Source organism: Chiloscyllium plagiosum, chromosome 10, assembly GCF_004010195.1.
Source record: "Chiloscyllium plagiosum isolate BGI_BamShark_2017 chromosome 10, ASM401019v2, whole genome shotgun sequence".
NCBI lineage: Eukaryota > Metazoa > Chordata > Chondrichthyes > Orectolobiformes > Hemiscylliidae > Chiloscyllium > Chiloscyllium plagiosum.
Genome location: NC_057719.1, coordinates 80,969,212 through 80,984,345, shown reverse-complemented (window position 1 = coordinate 80,984,345; position 15,134 = coordinate 80,969,212).

The window sequence follows — 15,134 nt, the reverse complement described above, 5'->3', positions numbered from 1 at the left end:
ATTCATTTAGTAAATCCCCCATTTTCTGTGGCTCCACACAAAGGCCGCCTTGCTGATCTTTGCGGGCCCTATTCTCTCCCTAGTTACCCTTTTGTCCTTAATATATTTGTAAAAAGCCTTGGGATTCTCCTTAACTCTCATATCTTCTATTTACCCTCCTGATTTCCCTCTTAGGTATACTCCTACTGCCTTTATACTCTTCTAAGGATTCACTCAATCTCTCCTGTCTATACTTGACATATGCTTCCTTCTTTTTCTTAACCAAACCCTCAATTTCTTTAGTCATCCAGCATTCCCTCTACCTACCAGCCTTTCCTTTCACCCAAGCAAGAATATACTGTCCCTGGATTCTCGTTATCTCATTTCTGAAGGCTTCCCATTTTCCAGCTGTCCCTTTACCTGCGAACATTTGCCCCAAATCAGCTTTTGCAAATTCTTGCCTAATACCGTGAAAATTAGCCTTCCTCCAATTTCAAACTTTAACTTATAGATCTGGTCTATTCTTTTCCATCAGTATTGTAAGTGCTCCCCCACTGACACCTCAGTCACCTGCCCTGCCTTATCTCCCAAGAGTAGGTCAAGTTTTGCACCTTTTCTAGTTGTTACATCTACATACTGAATCTGAAATTTTTCTTGTACACACTTAGCAAATTGCTGTCCACCCAAGAGCTTAACACTATGGCAGTCCCACTCTATGTTTGGAAGGTTAAAGGCCTCTACCATAACCATCCTGTTATTCTTACAGATAGCTGAGATCTCCTTACAAATTTGTTTCTCAATTACCTGCTCACTATTGAGGTGTATATAGTACAATCCCAATAAGGGTGATCACTCCATTCTTATTACTCAGTTCAACCCAGAAAACTTCCTTGGATGTATTCCCAGGAATATCCTCCCTCAGCACAGCTGTAATGTTATCCCTGATCAAAAACGCCACTCCCCCTCCTCTCTTGCCTCCCTTTCCATCCTCCAATGCCATCTATACCCTGGAACTTTGAGCAGCCAGTCCTGTCCATCCTTGAGCCATGTTTCTGTAATTGCTATGATATCCCAGTCCCATGTTCCTAACCATGCCCTGAGTTCATCTGCCTTCCCTGTTAGGCCTTTTGCATTGTAGTAAATGTAGTTTAATTTATCAGTCCTACCTCGTTCTCTGCTTTGTCCCTGCCTGACCTGACTGTTTGACTTTCTCCTTTTCCCAACTGTACCAGTCTCAGATTGATCTCTTTCCTCACTATTTCCCTGGGTCCTACCAACCCCCACTTTACTCGTTTAAATCTTCCCGAACAGCTCTAGCAAATCACCCTGCCAGTATTATAGTGCCCTTCCAATTCAGGTGCAATCCATCCTTCTTATACAGGTCACTTCTACCCCAGAAGAGATTCTAAAGATCTAAAAATGTGAACCCTTCTCCCCTGCACGAACTCCTCAGCCACACTTTCATCTGCTCTATCCTCCTACTTCTACCTTCAATAGTTTGTAGCACCAGGGATAATCCAGATATTAATACCCTCAAGGTCCTCCTTTATAAATTCCTGCCTAACATCCTAAATTCAATCCTCAGAATCTCATCCTTTTCTCATCCTATGTTGTTAGTTCCAATGTGTACAACAACCTCCTGCTGGTCCCGCTTGCTTTTGGGAATATTCTGCACCTTCTCTGGGATGTCATTGATCCTGGCATCAGGGAGGCAACACGCCATTTTGATTTCTTGATGTCAACCACAATTTCTGTGCTGTCCTCCCACAATCCAAAGATGTGTGGGTTAGGTGATTTGGCCATGCTAAATTGCCCATAGTGTTCAGGGATATGTACATTAGGTGCATTACTCAGGGGTAAATATAGGGTAGGAGAATGGGTCTGGGTGGGTTACTCTTTGGAGGGTCGGTGTGGACTTGTTGGGCTGAAGGGCCTGTTTCTATACTGTAGGGATTCTAATTTTAATTCTATAAAAGCAGTAGGAGTATACTTAAGAGGGAAATCAGGAGGGCAAAAAGGGGACATGAGATAGCTTTGACAAATAGGGTTAAGGAGAGCCCAAAGAGATTTTACAAATACATTAAGGACAAAAAGATAACTATGGAGAGAATAGGGCCCTTCAAAGATCAGCAAGGCAGCCTATGTGTGGAACCACAGGAGATGGGGAGATATTAAACAAGTGTATTGCATCAATGTTTATTGTGGAGGAGGACATGGAAGATATAGAATGTGGGGAAATAGATGGTGACATCTTGAAAAATGTCCATATTACAGAGGAGTAGATGCTAGACGTCTTATACATCCCCAGGACCTGATCAGGTGTACCCTAGAACTCGATGGGAAGCTAGGGAAGTGATTGCTGGGCTCCTTGCTGAGATATTTGTATCATCAATAGTCACAGGCTAGGTGCCAGAAGACTGGAGGTTGGCTAACATGCTGTCACTATTTAAGAAAGGTGGTAAGGAAAAGCCAGGGAATGATAGACTGGTGGGCCTGACATCGGTGGTGGGTAAGTTGTTGAAGGAATCCTGAGGGACAGGATGTACATGTATTTGGAAAGGCAAGGACTGGTTAGGGATAGTCAGCATGGATTTGTGTAGGGAAATTGTGTCTCACAAATTTAATTGTTGAAGAAGTAACAAAGAGGATTGATGAGGGCAGAGCTGTGGGTGTAATCTATATGGACTTCAGTAAGGCATTTGACAATGTTCCTCATGGGAGACTGGTTAGCAAGGTTAGATCACTTGGAATACAGAGAGAAGTCGCCATTTGGATACAGAACTGGCTCAAAAGGTAGAAGACAGAGGGTGGTGGTGGGGGGTTGTTTTCCAGACTGGAGGTCTGTGATCAGTGGAATGCCACAAGGATCAGTACTGGGTCCACTACTTTTCATCATTTATATAAATGATTTGGATGTGAACATATGAGGTATAGTTAGTAAGTTTGCAGATGACACTAAAATTGGAGATGTAGTAAACAGCAAAGAAGGTTACCTCAGAGTACAATGGGATCTTGATCAGATGGGCCAATGGTCTGAGGAATGCCAGATGGACTTTAATTTAGATAAATGTGAGGTGCTGCATTTTGGGAAAGCAAATCTTAGCAGGACTTATACACTTAATGGTAAGGTCCTGGGGACTGTTGCTGAACAAAGAGACCTTGGAGTGCAGGTTCATAGCACGTTGAAAGTAGAGTTCCAGGTAGATAGGATAGTGAAGAAGGTGTTTGGTCTGCTTGCCTATATTGGTCAGAACATTGAGTACAGGAGTTGGGAAGCCATGTCGCAGCTATAGAAGACATTGGTTAGGCCACTGTTGGAATATTGCATGCAATTCTGGTCTCCTTCCTATCGGAAGGATGTTGTGAAACTTGAAAGGGTTCAGAAAAGATTTACAAGGATGTTGCCAGAGTTGGAGGATTTGAGCTATAGGGAGAGGCAGAACAGGCTGGGGCTGTTTTCCCTGGAGCGTCAGAGGCTGAGGGGTGACCCTATAGAGGTTTACAAAATCATGAGGGGCATGGATAGGATAAATAGAAAGTCTTTTCCCTGGGGTGGGGGAGTCCAGAACTAAAGGGCATAGGTTTATGGTGAGAGGGGAAATATTTAAAAGGAATCCAAGGGGCAACATTTTTACACAGAGGGGAGTGCAAATATGGAATGAGCTGCCAGTGGACGTGGTGGTAGCTGGTTCAATTAGACATTTAAAAGACACCTGGATGGGTAATGAACAGGAAAGGTTTAGAGGGATGTGGGCAAATGGGACTAGATTAAATTAGGATATCTGGTCGGCATGGATGAATTGGACAAAAGGATCTGTTTCCGTGCCACACAGCTCTATGACTCTATGACTAGTCCCATGACATTATGACTACATCATTCCCTAAGTAGTTCTTAGTAGTACTAGTACGTATTCAACAAAAGGTCTGGCCACAAATACCTGTTCTAAGTCCATCTTCCATCTCTGAGTACCTTTACAACACTATTAAATAGGAGCCAGGAGGCTTTGGGAATGACCTCAGACTGCTATCAGCCACATGGGAGCTTGGGCACCAGAGGACTTCAGCAAATCTGAAAGAAGACACTGCATTGGCTGGCACAGTCTCACTCATCATCTAACCCCTCGTTCTGAGGCAGAGATTGGCTGTTAACACATGGCTCTACAAAGACCAATCAACACAATGACATACCACTGCAAACGTCTCAGCCTGGGTATAACCCCTGGGAAAGTCAACCAGAACCTCTTCCCACTGATGGGTGATATTTGCCTTTTCAAATATATTAATGAATAACAATCTTGAGGTTATTCATTACCTTTCCGATAAAAGCCTTGCCAATAATAATCAGTAAATTCATTCACATCCGATATATAATGTTCCTTGGCACTACTGGTTAATGTGTGTCGGATTAATTAAATATTGGTTTTCTGTCTCTTCGAAAGATTTTACTGCAAAAACATCTTCAGTTCATAGTCAGTTTAAAATCAATTAATAACATTCGATCTTTAAAGTTTTCAGGCAGGGCTCAGTAGGTAGCACTTTTACTTCTGAGTTCAAAGATTGTTGAGTGAAATGTCCAGGAACTTGCAGATAAAAGCTAGGTTAACACAGGTAATAGATGTACATTACTGTGGATTTTCTTGTGTGAGTTATGGACAAGGCCAGTATTTATTGCTCAGCCCTACTTGCCTGAAGGGCAGTTAAAAATCAACCACTTTGCTTTGGGTCTGAAGACACATGTAGAGAACAGACCAGGTCAGAATGGCAGGTCGAGTGTCAGTTGGTTGAGGAACTCCGGCTCAGAGTTGATGAGCTAAGTCTTAACCTCAAACATTGTGACATGTCGGGGAGAGGGAGAGTTACCGGGACACTGTGCTTCAGCACACCCCTTAGGTTAACTGCCTCAAATTCATTCAGTGGTGGGTGTCATGGTGGCTCAGTGGTTAGCACTGCTGCCTCACAGTGCCAGGGACTTGGGTTCGATTCCAACCTTGGGTGACTGTCTGCGTGGAGTTGCACGTTCTCCCCGTGTCTGTGCGGGTTTCCTTTGGGTGCTCCAGTTTCCTCCCACTGTTCAAAGGTGGACCGGTTAGGTGAATTGGCCATGCTAAATTGCCCATAGTATTTGGGGATATGCAAGTTAGGTACGTTGATTAGGAGAATGGGTCTGGGTGGATTACTCTTCGGATGGTCGGCGTGGACTCATTGGGCCAGAGGGCCTGTTTCCACACTGAAGGGGTTCTATCATGGTCAGGGAGTGAGGCAGGTAGAGAAGATCCAGGAGATAGTGCTGAAGGAGTCTCGGCCCTTGAGCTTGTCTAACAGGGTTGTGGTTATTGCCCCAGGTGCTGGAATTTGTACTAAAAACAAACAATGCTGGAAACCTCTGTGGTCAGGCAGAGCAAGCCAACATTTTGAGTCTAAATGAAGACTCATCTGGAGCATGAAGTCATCTAGACTTGAAACATTACCTTGCTCTCTCTCTCTTTCTCACTCTGTCTCTCTCTCTCTCTTTCTCCAAGGATGCCGCCTGAGCCACTGTGATCACCAGCATTTTTTGATTTCAGTGAGATTCTAGCTCGGTGTGTGGCTGACAGTAGAGTTGTTGGGAGGATGAGCAAACTGACCATAGCACTGTGGTACAGGGAGCCATTCAAGAAGTGGGTGGGGGAAGGGGGGAGTTGGGGAAAAGAGAAATGTGTTTTAAATTGGGGATTAGGAGAAAGTGAGGACTGCAGATGCTGGAGATCAGAGCTGAAAATGTGTTGCTGGAAAAGCGCAGCAGGTCAGGCAGCATCCAAGGAGCAGGAGAATCGACGTTTCGGGCAGGAGCATGGGCACGTTCCTGAAGAAGGGCTCATGCCCGAAACGTCGATTCGATTCCTGAAGAAGGGCTTATGCCCAAAACGTCGATTCCCCTGCTCCTTGGATGCAGCCTGACCTGCTGCGCTTTTCCAGCAACACATTTTCAGCTCTAAATTGGGGATTAGTCAGGGGAATAGACACTGTACTATGCGGCCAGGATTGAGAGTCCCATAGGTTGTGTTTCCTGTCTCTTGCCTAGGTTCAGGGGCTGCAGAGAAATTTGGAATGGGAGGGGACAATCTGGTTGTGAAGGAGCATGTCAGTACCAGCGATAAAAAGAGGAAAGAGGTTCTGCCGAGGGCATATGAGAAGCTATGGACCAAAGTAAAAAGCAAAACCAAAAAGATCGTCATCTCTGGATTACTACCTGAGCCATGAGCAAATTGATAAAGGGTCAAAAAGATTAAATAAGTAAATGTGAGAAATAGCTCTCTTAAAGGAACCTTTATTTATAAATGACTTGTGAAACATAATTCCTGAGAAGAAGAAAATTAAGACAGTGGAAGATACAAAGAGAAGATTCAACAGCTGCCTAGTTTAGAAATTTGAATTTTTAGTGAATCTTAATCAGAAGCTTTTATCAGACTAGTATTGTAGAAGGGGAAGGTAAAAGATACATTAGAGAAAGGAGTTGTTAATTAGTATTTCATGTTCGACTTGAAGAATAAAGTTCTTAAATTTTTTTGTACTTTAATTAGAGGTTTTGGAATAGTTCCTTGCCTCTTGAGTTTTAACAGATTACAGCACAGGTTAAATAATTTCTGTGTTTCAGGTTTGAATTTGCAGAGGAGGGTTTACCTGTGTTGTAACAATATGAAACAAGGTAAATGAGCTTGTGTCGCAGATTGAAATTGGGTACAATGTTGTGGGCATCGTAGACAAATGGCTGCAAGAGGACCAGGGCTAGGAATTAAATATTGGATTGGCTTTCTGGCAGTAAGTGGAAAAGGGGCCTTCTTCAGGATGGCAGCTGCTGACTAGTGGAGTTAGAACATAGAACATAGAAAAGTAAAGTACAGTACAGGCCCTTCAGCCCACAATGTTTTGCTGAGGATTAATCCTAATGTAAAATAACCTAACCTACGCACCCTTCAATTCACTGTTTTCCATGTGCATGTCCAGCAGTCGCTTAAATGTCCCTAATGACGCTGCTTCCACTACCACCACTGGCAACGCATCCCATGCATTCACAACTCTCTGTGTAAAGAACATATCTCTGACATCTCCTCTATACCTTCCTCCTAATATCTTAAAACTATGACCCCTTGTGCCAGTCAATCCTGCTCTGGGGAAAAGTCTCTGGCTATTGACTCTATCCATGCCTCTCATTACCTTGTATACCTTGATCTGGTCACCTCTCTTCCTCCTTCTCTCCAGAGAGAAAAGTCAGAGCTTAGTCAACCTCACTTCATAAGACAAGCTCTCCAGTCCAGGCAGCATCCTGGTAAAACTTCTTTGCACCCTCTCCAAAGCCTTTTTATCTTTCCTATAGTAGGGCGACCAGAACTGGACGCAATATACCAAGTATGGTCGTACCAGGGACTTGTAGAGCTGTAGCAAAACCTCGCAGCTCTTAAACTCAATCTCCCTGTAAATGAAAACCAAAACACCATATGCTTTCTTCACAACCCTATCCACTTGGGTGGCAACTTTGAGGGATCTATGTACTTGAACACCAAGATCTCTCTGTTCCTACACACTGCCAAGAATCCTGACTTTAATCCTATATTCAGCGTTCAGGTTTGATCTTCCAAAATGCATCACTTCGCATTTATCCAGGTTGAACTCCATGTGCCATTTCTCAGCCCAGCTCTGCATCCTGACTATGTCTGGCTGCAGCCTGCAATGGCCCTCGATACTATCAATGGCACCTCCAACCTTTGTGTCCTTGGTAAATTTACTAACCCACCTCTCAACCTCCTCATCCAAATCATTTATAAAAACTACGAAGAGCAGAGGGCCAAGAACAGAGCCCTGTGGGACCTCATTCAACACTGACCTCCAGGCAGAATATTTTCCATTTATAACCACGCTCTGCCTTCTGTCAGCCAACTAATTCTGAATCCAGATAGCCAAACCTCCCTGTATCCCATACTTCCTGACTTTATGAATGAGCCTACCGTGGGGAACCTTGTCAAATGCCTTGCTGAAGTCCATATACAACACATCCACTGCTCAACCTTTGTTGACCTATCTTGTCACCTCCTCAAAGAACTCAATAAGATTAGTGAGGCATGACCTGCCCCTCACAAAGTCATGCTGACTGCCTTTAATCATGCTATGCTTTTCCAAATAGTCATAAATCCTATCGCTCAGAATTCTTTCCAAACCTTGCTGACCACAGATGTAAGACTGACTGGTCTGTAATTGCCAGGGATTTCCTTATTACTCTTCTTGAAAAGAGGAACAACATTTCCAATCCTCCAATACGACTCCCTTGGAGAGTGAGGAGGCAAAGATCTTCGCCAGTGGCTTAGCAACCTCCTTTCTCGCTTCCCGGAGCAGCCTAGGATAAATCAGGTCTGGCCCTGGGGACTTACCAATTTTAATGTTTGCCAAAATTTCCAGCACATCAACTTCATCCATCTTGATCTGGTCAGGCCTGTATCCCAGCCCCTCAAAGTTCTTAGCAAGGTCCCTTTCCTTAGTGAAAACCAAGCAAAAAACTCATTTAGGGCGTCCCCTCTCTGCTCAGACTCCACACACAAGTTCCCTATGCTATCCCTGATCGGCCCTACCTTCTCCCTGATCATTCTCTTATTCCTCATGTATGAGTAAAATGCCTTTGTGTTCTCCGTAATCCTTCTTGCCAAGCATTTCTCGTGCCCCCTCCTGGGTCTCCTTAGTCCATTTCTGAGCTCGTTTCTAGTAAGCCTGTAATCCTCTAAAGCTGTGCTAGATCCTTGCTTCCTCCACCTTACGTAAGCTGCCTTCTTCCCTTTGACAAGAAGCTCCTCTGTTCTCGTCATCCAAGGCTCCTTAATCTTACCCCTTCTTACCTGTCTCAGAGGAACAAATTCGTGCATCACTCGCAACAACTGCTCCTTAAACAGTCTCCACAAGTCTGCTGTGCCCTTTCTGTGGAACAATTGCTCCCAGTCTATACTTCCCAACTCCTGTCTGATAGCGTCATAGTTTCCTTTTCCCCAATTAAATATCTTCCCTTGGTAACTGCTCCTTTTCCTCCCCAAGGCTATGGTAAATGTGAGGCAGTTGTGATCACTGTCACCGCGAGATTTGACACATGTCCTGGCTCATTGCCGAGCACCAAATCCTTGTCGGTCTGTCTACATACTGAGTAAGGAAACCCTCCTGAGCACACCTGACAAAAAAAGCTCCATCCAAACCATCTGCACTAAGGAGGTTCCAGTCAATCTTGGGAAAGTTGAAATCACCCATAACAACAACCCTGATACAGCTGCAGTTTTCCAAAATCTGTCCGCCTATGAGTTCTTCAATCTCTCTACTGCTATTAGGGGGTCTGTAGAAAACCCCCAATGAGGTGGCTGTTCCTTTGCTGTTCCTAATTCCCACCCATACTGACTCAGTAGATAAACCTCCCTCAACAACCTTCGTTTCTGTAGCTGTGATGGACTCTCTGATTAGCAATGCTACACCCCCTCCTCTTTTCTCACCCACCCCTGTTAGTTTTAAACATTCTAAACCCTGGAACATCCAGCAACCATTCCAGGCCCTGTGAAACCCATGTCTCTGTTATGGCCACAACATCATAGCCCTGAGTACTGATCCATGCTCTTAGTTTGTCACTCTTATTTCTAACTCTCCATGCGTTAAAGTAGACACACTTTAACTGATCCTTTTGTTTCATCGCATGAGAAACCTTCCTGATAGATTTACTACATCCTGTCACTGCCCCATCTGCAACTACGCCCCTCTCAGACATGTAGCTCTGATTCTCACCCCTCTGCCAAACTCAGGCCCTGTGAAACCCATGTCTCTGTTATGGCCACAACATCATAGCCCTGAGTACTGATCCATGCTCTTAGTTTGTCACTCTTATTTCTAACTCTCCATGCGTTAAAGTAGACACACTTTAACTGATCCTTTTGTTTCATCGCATGAGAAACCTTCCCAATAGATTCATTACATCCTGTCACTGCCCCATCTGCAACTACGCCCCTCTCAGACATGTAGCTCTGATTCCCACCCCCCTGCCAAACTAGTTTAAACCCTCCCAAACCACATGAGCAAATCTCTCATGCAGGACATTTGTGCCCCTCTAGTTCTGGTGCAACCCATCCTTCATGTATAGGTCTCATCTTCCCCAGAAGGTATCCCAATGGTCTAGGTATCTGAAACCCTCCCTCCTGCACCAGCCTCACAGCCACGTGTTAAGCTGCATTCGCTGACTGTTCCTCACCTCACTGTCTCGTGGCACCGGTAGCAAACCTGAGATCACTACTCTACTCATCCTGCTCTTCAGTTTCCAACCTAACTCTCTGTAGTCGCTTTTCAGACCCTCAATCCCTTTCCTGGCTATATTATTGATGCCAATATGTACCATGATTTCTCCCCTCCCCCTCCCCCTTCAGAATCCTGTAAACCCGATTGGCAACATCCCGGGCCTTGGCACTGGGGAGGCAACATACCTTCCGGGAGTTGCATTCCTGACCACAAAATCTCCTGTCAATCCATCTAACTATTGAGTCCCCTATCACTAGCGCTTTTCTATTCTCCCCTCTTTTCTTCTGAGTCTCAGTGCCAGGCTCAGTGCCAGAGACCTGACAACTATGGCTTTCCCCTGGTAGGCTGTCCCCACCAGCAGTATCCAAAATGGTATACTTATTGCTGAGGAGAATGCCCACAGGGGATCCCTGCTCAGACCGTCGGTTCCCATTCCTCCCCCTGACTGTAACCCAGCTGTCCTTATCCTGTCCTTATCCTGTCCTTATCCTGTCCTTATCCTGTGTCTGGGGAGTGACCACCTCCCTGTACATCCTCTCAATTCCCCCCTCAGCCTCCCGGATAATCCGTAGTTCATCCAGCTCCAGTTCTAGTTCCCTAACTCAGTTTTCAAGGAGCTGGAGTTGGGTGCATTTCCCAAAGATGTGGTCGGCAGAGACAAGCGTAGTGTCTCTCACCTGCCACATTCTGCAGGGGGAACATGCAATTGCCCTGTCAGCTATACCCTGCTAGTCTGAAAGCCCGCACAGGTCTAAACAAAGAAAGAGAAGAAAAGAGAAAGAATGAGAAAACCTGAAAACTTACCGAGTTTACAGACTGTTTTAAAGTTAGAGGAGGTGGGTGGGAGGGAGGCCCTATGATGTAGGGTCTCGGGTTTAGATCTCACCCACTTAAAATCTTGCCGGCAGCCCTCGTTTCCCTCCGCCCTCTCTCCTTGCCGCTCTGTTCAACAAATTTTGTTTTTTACTCACCTTCCCAGCAGTCCTCTGCTCCTCCCTTGCACCTCTTGACAGTTCCGCAGGAGTCAGTGTTGGGACCACAGTTATTCACATTACGCATTAATGATCTGTGCAAAAGAATTGAGGGCATGTTGCTAAGTTTGCAGATGACACAAAGATACATGGAGGGACAGGTAGTGTTGAGGAACTGGGGAGGCTGCAGAAGGATTTGGACAGGCAAGGAGAGTGGGTAAAGGACTGGCAGATGGAATGCAATGTGGGAAAGTGTGAGGTAATGCACTTTGGTAGGAAGAATAGAGGTATAGACTATTTTTTTAAATGAGGAAAGGGTTCAGAAACCTGAAGCATAAAAGGACTTAGGAGCCCTTATTCAGGATTCTCTTAAGGTTAACTTACAAATTCAGCGGCAGTTAGGAAGGCAAATGCAATATTCACATTCATTTCATGCTCATATTCAAGAGGGTGAGACTACAAGAGCAGACGTGTACTATGGTGTGGTCAGACTGAATTTGGAATATTGTGTACAGTTTTGAGACCTGTATCTAAGGAAGGATCTGTTGGTTTTAGAAAGGGTCCAGAGGAGGTTTACACAGATAATCTTGGGATGAAGGGCTTGTCATAGGAGGTGTGGTTGAAGACTCTGGGTCTGTACTTGATAGAGTTTAGAAGGAGGAGGGGAATTTGATTGAAACTTGCAGAATACTGAGAGGCCTGGTTCGAGTGGATGTGAAGAAGATGTTTCCGCTAGCAGGAGAGACTAAAACCTGAGGCCGCAGCCTCAGAGTGAAATGATGACCTATTAGAACTGAGATGAGGAGGAAACCCTTCAGCCAGAGGGTGGCGAATCTGTGGAACTCATTGCCGCAGAGGGCTATGGAGGCCAAGTCATTGCCTGTATTTAAGACAGAGATAGATAGGCTCTTGATTAGTAAGAGAATCGAGTTACAGGCTGGAGACAGGAGAATGGAGTTGAGAAACATGTCAACCATGGTCGAATGGTGGAGAAGATTCAATGGACTGAATGACCTAATTCTGCTCCAATATCTTATGGTCTTATGATCTTTTTTTAATGGGGACATCATGAGTTGTTACAATTGTACAAAGCCTTGGTGAGACCACACCTAGAGTATTATGTGCAGTTTCTGTTTTCTTATCTGAGGAAAGGTGTTCTGGCTCTGGAGGGAAGATTTACCACACTAATTCCTGGGATGGCAGGACTGACATATGACGAGATACTGAACCAGTTAGGACTATATTCACTGGGGTTTAGAAGAAATGAGGGGACTCTCATAGAAACCTATAAAATTCTAACAGGACTAGTCAGGGTAAACGCAGGAAGGATATTTTTTTTTAGATTAGATTAGATTGTCTCTGGCGCTGTGAAGCAGCAGTGCTAACCACTGTGCTACCGTGCCGCCAGGTGACCAGGGAGTCCAGAGTCAGGGGTCACACTCTTAAGGATATGGATTGGGTCAATTAGGACTGAGATGAGAAAAGGTTTCTTCACCCAGAGAGAGGTGAACCTATGGAATCCCCTGCTACAGAAAATAGTTAATACCAAAATATTGAACGTTTTCCCGAAGAAGTTAGGTATGGTTTTTCGGGTTAAAGCAGTAAAAGAATATGTGAGAAAGCAGGAAGAGGAGACTGATTATCCATGATCCTATTGAATGGCAATGGGCCAAATGTCCTAGTCCTGCTTTTGTTTCTATTCCATCCCTGAAAGACCTTCTTGAACCAGATGGTTTTTTAAAATAACCATTGTGATATGGTTACCACTAGACAAACTTTTTAATTCCAGCTCTTATTGTTTTCAAATTTCACCCATCTGTGACACTGGGATTCAAATCTACAGGAGATTAGCCTGAGGTCCTGGATTACTAGTCCAGTGATATTACAGCACAATGTTGCTCAGTACCATTATTGAGATGAAACATTAAATTGAAGCCTATAAAAGATTCCATGGCAGTGTTTCTGATCAGAGCTAGGAGCTTTCCCTCAGTGTCCTGGCCAATGACTGTTCATGTACCTCCATTAAACACCTCATCATTTATTATATTACTGTTGCGTGACATTGGCATGTGCACATTGTTACATTTTCCAATACGTGAATGCATGAAGCATTAGAAATAAGATGGATGAGTTTGAGGCTCTTTTGGAAATTGGCAGATACGATATTGTGGGGATAACTGAGACGTGGCTTCAAGTGGACAGGGCCTGGGAAATGAATATTCAAGGATACACGTGGTATCGTAAGGACAGACTGACGGGCAGAGGGGGTGGGGTGGCCTTGTTGGTAAGGGATGATATTCAGTCCCTTGCGCGGGGTGACCTAGAATCAGGGGATGTAGAGTCAGTATGGATAGAGCTGAGAAATTCGAAGGGTAACGTTACTAGAAAGACCGTAAGGCAAGTTGGGATGCCCTAAGCTTGTGAAAGTTGCTAAATAAATGCAAACCGTTTTCACAATTCCATATATGGTTCCCTTTTCTATGTTACCAAGAGTCTATCTGTTACCAGCATTCTGGCAGGCAGATTTGCTACTGCAACACAGCTACGTTTAAACTAAGTAGTGGGGGGAGGGGACAAACTGGATGTTTAAGAAGGAAATTGAAGGGAAAGTTAGAACAAGGGAAGTCAAGAAAGACAACTGTATCAATGAAGCAGAAAACCCAAAAAGGGATCACGCTGTAAAGTTGAGTGAAATAGGAGTTGATGGGACGGTGAGGGCCATAACAAATTAAAAATACTATACATGAATGCACGAAGCATTAGACATAAGATGGATGAGTTTGAGGCTCTTTTGGAAATTGGCAGATACGATATTGTGGGGATAACTGAGACGTGGCTTCAAGTGGACATGGCCTGGGAAATGAATATTCAAGGCTACACGTGCTATCGTAAGGACAGACTGACGGGCAGAGGGGGTGGGGTGGCCTTGTTGGTAAGGGATGATATTCAGTCCCTTGCGCGGGGGGACCTAGAATCAGGGGATGTAGAGTCAGTATGGATAGAGCTGAGAAATTCGAAGGGTAAAAAGACCCTCTTGGGAGTATTCTACAGGCCCCCAAACAGTAGTCTGGATGTCGGGTGTAAGTTGAATCAGGAGCTGAAATTGGCCTGTCGCAAAGATGATACTACAGTTGTTATGGAGGATTTCAACATGCAGGTAGACGGGAGAATCAGGATGGTATTGGACCTCAAGAAAGAGACCTTATGGAGTGCCTCAGAGATGGATTCTTAGAGCAGCTGGTGCTGGAGCCGACCAGGGAGAAGGCAATTCTGGATCTGGTTTTATGCAATGAACCAGAATTGATCAGGGACCTCGAAGTGAAGGAGCCATTGGGAAGTAGTGACCATAATACAATAAGCTTCAATCTGCAATTTGAGAGGGAGAGGGCACAAACGGTAGTGACAATATTTCTGTTGAATAAAGGGAACTATGGAGCCATGAGGGAGGAGCTGGCCAAAGTTCAATGGTGCAATACCTTAGCAGGGATGACAGTAGAGGAACAATGGCAGATATTCCTGTGTATAATGCAGAAGATGCAGAATCAGTTCATTCCAAAAAGGAAGAAAGATCCTAGGAGGAGGCATGGGTGGCCATGGCTGATGAGGGAAGTTAAGAAACATATAAGGTTAAAAGAGAAAAAGTATAACATAGCAAAGATAAGTGGGAAAACGGAGGACCGGGAAGCTTTTCAGAACAACAGAGGATTACTAAGAAGGAAATACGCAGAGAAAAAATGAGGTACGAAGGTAAACTGGCCAAAAATATAAAGGAGGATAGTAAAAGCTTTTTTAGGTATGTGAAAGGCAAAAAAATGGTTAAGACTAAAATTGGGCCCTTGAAGACAGAAACACGGAAATATATTACGGGGAACAAAGAAATGACAGAAGAATTGAATT